Below are 6,979 nucleotides of genomic sequence, written 5' to 3' on the forward strand. Positions count from 1 at the left end.
TGCAGGAGTTCTGACTTCACTGTCTTCCTCCTGTTCCATGCTTTGCTCCTTTTTGTCCCCAAAATAGGAGTCTAATGTCGGAATCTTCTGTCTGCTTTGTTTCCTTTGTCTGGTCATGTCACCCCTCAGTCACTTGACCCCTGGGCTTTTTGCCACAGTAGGACTCTGCCACCAGACAGGGGAGCTTTTGTCCCAAACGCTGGGGTTTTCTCAGCTGCCGGATGTATTAGATGGGTGCCCTCTCTGAGGTCTCCACATGCTCTGGCAAGCTGGACACACACCCCAGGACCTCCACCCTAGATTGCAATCCAGATGCAAGAAGGTTAAAGCAAGAGCAATTACCCCTGAGACTGGTGTTTGGTCCCCCTACACTCTGCAGGCCAGGAGCTGAAGCTGCCATGTGGTGCTGGCTGGCTGTGCTGGAGTCTTAGTGGCTTCTCTCCCTGGGGGCAAAAGCCACACACTCCCACTTACTGGGTCCCAAAGTCCAGACTGCACTGACCTCTCACTTTGTCCTTTGTATCTATGTGTTGATAAATCTGGAAACAGCCGCAGCTGCTGCTGATCTGGAGTCTCTGTGGCTGGGGGCTGGTGTAATGTAATACCAAGCAAAGGCAACTTCCCAGGTTCAAAATACCAGCATAGGTGCTCTCTATTTTATTCAGTAACAAACCCAGAACAGAGAAGATCAAAACATGACATCATTCAAAATACAGCATTTACTAAGTGTGATTAAATAATCTCCAAGTACTACCCCACCCCAGGATCTTCCAATCATTCAATCAATTACAAAGTCCCTGTTCTAAATACTACTCCATCCCTAGGCTATACTTTAATTAAGTCCACCACAAAACCCCTCTTCTCAAATGGAGATTAGTTTCCAAACATAGGTAAAGTACCTTCATTTGTCAATCACAGAGCACAATAAGGTCAAAAGTTCCCCACCCCCAGGATCACAATTGAATCTACCCCAGAGTTACATCAAGTTTAAACACAGCACTTAATACCCAAATGGAGGTCTTTTCTTCATCTTGACACCAGGCAAGTTCTCAGCAATCTTAGTTCCTGGGGAGACAAGGCTTAGCAAGGCCATAAGATACATTGCCAGTCCCTTCATGAATTTATCCTCTGTCTGTAGAACAGTCCTAGAACCCCTGAACACATTAGCAAAGCCCTCTCCCAGGATTTCTGTAAACATACAACAAGAAAATCCTTCTTCAGGGCTTCTGAACCAACAGAAAGGCTCCCAGACCCCTGCAACAACAGCACTGTCCCTCACCAGTGGACAGTATTCACTCTGTCTGCAGGACAGTCTCCAGACCCCTGCAACAACAGTACTGTCCCTCACCAGTGGACAGTATTCACTCTCTGTCTGCAGGACAGTCTCAGGCCTTCTTAGCGAACAGCCAGGTTCCAGGACTTCTTCAACAAAAGGACAGTCTTTCACCAGTGGACAAATCTGGCAAAATAACATCAAAACAGACAGACAAAGTACCAGCAAAACAGCCATGTCTCCTCAGTCCTTGGCAGCTCAGGGGGCAGGTCTCAAAAGTCCAGGGCAATTCAAAGCGGCCACCAGCAATTCTCTTAGTCTCTCTCTCTCCACGAGGTGCTGCTACCAAAAAAGATCTTCCGCCTCTCTCTCGTGTCTCTCCAAATCTACATCACCAGCTCCTCCCAGTTCAGGACTTTCTTTTCACATCAACAAGCCCATCCCACAGGTGGGATTAACAAACTCTGGGTTTTAACACAATCAATTTGAAAACCAAGCCAATACAGGGGAATCTTTAATTGCCATTACTATCACAGCTGGTCAGGCCCTCCCTCAGGCTAAAGCCTTGGCATGGGTCTGGGCTTAGCTCCCAGAGCACTGTGCTGACTGATTCCTGCTGGCCTGCCAGGCTGTGCTTAGTGGAAGGTTAGCTTCTCTGTGTCATTTTGTGGGTTCTGCAGCTCCAAAGTTTGTTTAGAGTCCCCTTTTTACATGGATTGGGGAAGGTGGAAGCTGGAGCAGTGGGGAGGTCCTGCTTCTACTCCACCATCTTGAAGATCTCTGAGGTTGTATATCTACTTTCTATTGAACAGCTAGGTGGCACAGTTTATAGAGCACTTGGAATCAGGAAGACTCTTCTTCATGAGTTCAAATATGACCTCAGACACTTGCTGTGTAACCCTGGGCAGGTCTCTTAACTGTTTCCCTCAAGTTTTTCATCTGTAAAATGAACTAGAGAAGGAAATGGCAAACCACTCCAGTGTCTGCCAAGAAAGCCCCAAATGGTGTCACAGAGAGTTAAACACAACTGAAATGACCAAACAAAAACAAAACACTACTTTCTATACATTTTAAATCCAGGTGGCCTAGCAGATGGTTAAGTGTCTGTGGACATTCCTTCTCCTTCAGCCTTCTCCCAAAGAGAAAAAAAATGTCTTATTTAATATTAAAACTTTCTTAAGTTGAGTGCTACACAGCCCTAACATCAGTAGCAATCGTACATGTTTTTCCCATGTGCCATTCCCACATCCTAGGAGCACAGGTCCTGACACATAGTGGGTACTGCTTAGAGAGGCATACAGACAGACAGACCCAGAGACAGAGACAAAGACCAAGAGAGAGAGACAGAGACTAAGAGATAATAGATGGTGGATAGAAAATAGCAGATAGATAGACAGACAGACAGCTAGAGGGATAGACAGACAGACAGATAGATAGATAGATAGATAGATAGATAGATAGATAGATAGATAGATAGATAGATAGATAGATAGATAGATAGATGGATGGATGGATGGATGGATGGATGGATGGATGGATGGATGGATGGATGGATGGATGGATGGATGGATGGATAGATGTCAGAAGGAATAGTGGATAGAAAGACAACTTCAGAGTCAGGATGAATTGGATTCAAACCTGTCTCTGACATATACTGAGTGTATAGCTCTCAACAAGTCACTTAAACTTTTGATGCCCCAAATAACTCTCTAAGACTATAAATTGCAAGGCAAATGTCAACCTGCATTGGTAGTAAGAATTTTTTCACTTAATTCAATTAATTCAATCACAAGTCATGGTTAAAAAGGGGTGGGATTGGGGAGGGGAGGGAGGAGGTTTAGTGGCAAGAACAGTGTGTTCTATGGAACTGTGCCCAAAGGGCTATAGAACTGTGCATACCCTTTGACCCAGCAAAAGGATTACTAGGTCTGTATCCCAAAGAGAGCATAGAAAATGGAAAAATGCCCACAAGTACAAAAATATTTATAGCAGCTCTTTTTGTGGTGGCAAAGAATTGGAAATTGAGGGGATGCACATCAATTGAGGAATGGCTGAACAAGTTGCAGTATGTGAATATAATAAAATACTATTGTTTCATAAGAAATGGTGAGCAGGCAAATTTCAGAAAAACCTGGAAAGACTTGCATGAACTGATGCTGAGTGAAGTGAGCAGAACCAGGAGAACACTGTATACAGTAACAATGACATTGTGCAGTGACCAACTTGGATAGACTTAGCTCTTCTCAGCAATGCAATGATCTAAAACAATTCCAAAAAACTCATGTTGGAAAATGCTATCCATGTCCAGAGAAAGGAGTATTAAATCTGAATGCAAATCAAGGCATACTATTTTCTTTCTTTCTTTTCTTTCTCTTGTTTTTTTTTCCTTTTGTTCTGATTCTTCTTTCACAACATGACAAATGTGGAAATATGTTTAATATAATTGTACATGTATAGCCTATATCAGATTGCACTACATCTTGGGGGGAGGAGAGAGAGGGAGGAAATTTAGAACTCAAAATCTTACAAAAGTGAATGCTGGAAGCTAAAAATATGAAGAAAAAAGAACAGTGTGGTCTAAGAAATGAGAGCTATGTTTTCGTTTACAGGTCTGACACTTTCTAGCTATGCAGCAGTTGACAAATCACATAAACCCTCTGAGGTTTCTGTTTAATCTTTTGTAAAAATGAGGACACTTGTATCATCTACCCCAGGATTGCTAAGTAGAGATCACTGTGGTACAGTGCAAAGAGTAAGTTATTTCTAGAGTAATAGGACCAAATCGTGCTGCTGATGCTTGGTAATGGTTTGTTCTTTTTGGGGGGAGGGAGGGAGGCAACTGGAGTTGTGACTTGCCCATGGTCACACAGCTACTAAATGACTGCGGTCAAATTCTAAACTCAGCTCCTCCTGACTCCAGGGTTTTCTACTATGCCAACTAGCAGATTCTTAATGGAGTGATCTTAAAATCTTCTAACCTCTCTGGTCTTAAGTTTCATAGTGTCACAAGTCTAGAGCTAGAAGGGACCTCAGAGGCCATCCAGTCTACACTTGAGGAGATAAGGCCCAGGTTAAATGACTTGACCTAAGACATATAGTAAAGATCAGAAGTGGGATTTGAACCCATATCTCTTCTGACTTTAGTCAGTACATACCTTTGAGTTCCCTTCTAGTTCTGCATCTATGATCCTATGAAGCATTTAAAATGCTAGGGAAAAAATAAGCTATTATTTTCTAGATGTTTTGGCCTCTCATTCTCAAGTGATTTATTTTGTAATCTTCATAAGGTAGTTTTGCCTTCTGTTTATCAACTTCATTGTCTCAAACATCAACTCCAACCAGCACTCTGTCTTGCATTTCCCTGCATCTCTGTCCCTTCCTCAGCTATCAAAGAAATTCCATTGAAGCCTCAGATTCTTCTTCTATTGTGAATGCAGGATACTTTGCAGTCCAGCAGTAAATACACTGTGAAGACTTGGTCATCAACAGATGTTGCCCATCCCCTACCCAGAGACAAAGGGAGTGGAAAATTACAAAAGAAGGAAGTCTTTGGAATCATAAGGGGAAAGGAGATAGACCCATGGAGTCCATATGTGCAGAAGACAAGACAGTCCAATGTACTAGAAAGAGCACCAAACCAGACAATGACGAGAGCTGAATTCTACACTCACCTGGTGGGTCTGTCTCCTCACCTGTAAAATGGGATTCATAATGCCCATCCTACTTATCTCACAGGCAGGGGGTAAGTATGAAATAAAACATCTTCCTGACTTGTCTTGTCACCTCCATTTGGTCAGAACTTCTTCTTACCTCAGTCACTGAAATCCCTCCAGCGGCTTTGTATTGCTCACAGAATAAAGATCCAAACCCTGACCTTAGTATTCAAGGTCCTCCACAATCTACCGCTATACCTTTATTTCACATTATTCCTCTTCATTCTATGCTCCAATCAAACTAGACTACTGATCCCCCATTCTCATCCTGCCCTCTCAGCTCAGTGAACATATACACAAGATATACTTCATGCCTGGTTTTGAGGAGGTCCAAAACCCATGAGGTTTGCTGCTGATCACAGGTACATAACAGAGGCCTCTCATTTGGAATTTGGATCTCCAGTCTCTGGCTACTGTCATCCTTTTATTCCACCAAAGAGATCTTTGCAAATACTATTTTATTTCATCCTCACAACTACCCTGAGGGAAGGTGTTATTATTATTATCCCTATTTTATAGATGAGAAAACTGAGGTAGGCAGGGGTTAAATGACTTGCCCAGGTCCACCACTAGTATGTGTGTGAGAATGAATTTGAATTCCAGTCTTCCTGATTCCAGGTCCAGCACTCTATCCACATACACTGTGAAGATTGTTCAGTTGTTTTTGAGTCATGTCCAACTCTTTATGACCCCATTTAGGGTTTTCTTGGCAAAGCGGTTTGCCATTTTCTTCTCTAGCTCATTTTACAGGTTAGGAAACTGAGGCAGAGTTAAGCGACTTGCCCAAGATCACATATCTAGTAAGTGTCAGTGGCCAGATTTTAGCTCAGGAAGATGAGTCTTCCTGCCAAGCCCATTGCACCACCTAACTGTACCCACTAGCTACCCATAATGAGGAAACCAAGACCCAGGGAGGTTAAATGACTTGCCCAGGTGATAAGTGAATAGCCTGATGACTGGGTGGGGTTGATGAGTCAGGAAGAGGTATTAGTGTCAGTCAGAAATAGCTTGAATTCCGATAAACTGTTAACTTTCTGGCTGCCTACACTTCAGTTCCCCAATCTTATCCAGATCCCCTCACCTTTGAACTCTGATCAGCTTCCCACAAATCCTTTATCTCCAAATATCACCTGGGAACACAGACTCCTTGCAGACTCTCTGATAATGATGTGACCAAGTCTTAGACTTAAGTTTTTCCCTATCATCTCCAGCCTCCCCCTACCATGCTTTCCAGCTAGGATTATCCTTTCCCTCTGCTGAGGGATTTTCTTAATTACTGACTGGTCCTGCCTAAGATGCGGTGAGACATTTCCCTGTTACCATTTCCCCCAACCTGCCCTACTCGGATTCCCTCCTTCCTTGAATCTCCAAGATCTCTCTCAGGGACACAGCTGCAAATGACATCAAGGGCACTGGAAAAGTAGTAGGGGCTTAATATAAGCATGTTGAATGTATTTTGAATCAACCACCCAGCATTTATTACACGCATACTATGTTTCAGATGTTATGCTAGGTTCTAGGGATATAGACATAAAATGGGAAAAGCACCTGCACTTAAGGAGCTTACATTCTGTTAGGGGATCCAGCACATAACTGGTAGAGGCAGCTAGGTTTTGCAGTGGATAGAGCATGGGCCAGGAAGACCAGAGTTCAAATCCAGCCTCAGACACTTCCTAGTTGTGTGATCCTGAGCAAATCACTTAATCCTGTTTGACTCAGTTTCCTCATCTATAAAATGAGGGAAATCATAGCACCTAACTCCCAGGGTTGTTGTGTGGATCAAATGAGATAATATTTGTAAGGCACTTAGCACAGTGCCAGGCACTATAAAATGTTAGCTATTATTATGATTCTTCTTCTCCACTTGCTTTCCTGATTTGATCTTGGACTCTTCAATAAATAACCTGCTGGTCAGTCTCCCTGACTAGGTTCTGCCTATTCTAGACCATTTTCCACGCAGCTACCAAAGTGATTTTCTTAAAGTATTCATTTA

General features: G+C 43.0%; 1 long non-coding RNA gene across 1 annotated transcript in view; it reads left to right on the top strand.

The window, feature by feature from the left end:
• LOC138155095 (uncharacterized) overlaps positions 1 to 5,037 on the top strand; it is an 18,007-nt gene extending 12,970 nt beyond the window's left edge. Inside the window, exon 4 of the long non-coding RNA XR_011166760.1 lies at positions 4,711 to 5,037. This is a non-coding gene — a long non-coding RNA (uncharacterized lncRNA). The remainder of the gene's footprint in view (positions 1 to 4,710) is intronic.
• Positions 5,038 to 6,979: the final 1,942 nt, after the last annotated feature.

Source organism: Petaurus breviceps, unplaced genomic scaffold (assembly GCF_028583685.1).
Source record: "Petaurus breviceps papuanus isolate PSGF00001 unplaced genomic scaffold, PetGlider_PUasm1.0 91133, whole genome shotgun sequence".
In the NCBI taxonomy this organism is placed as follows: Eukaryota; Metazoa; Chordata; class Mammalia; order Diprotodontia; family Petauridae; genus Petaurus; species Petaurus breviceps.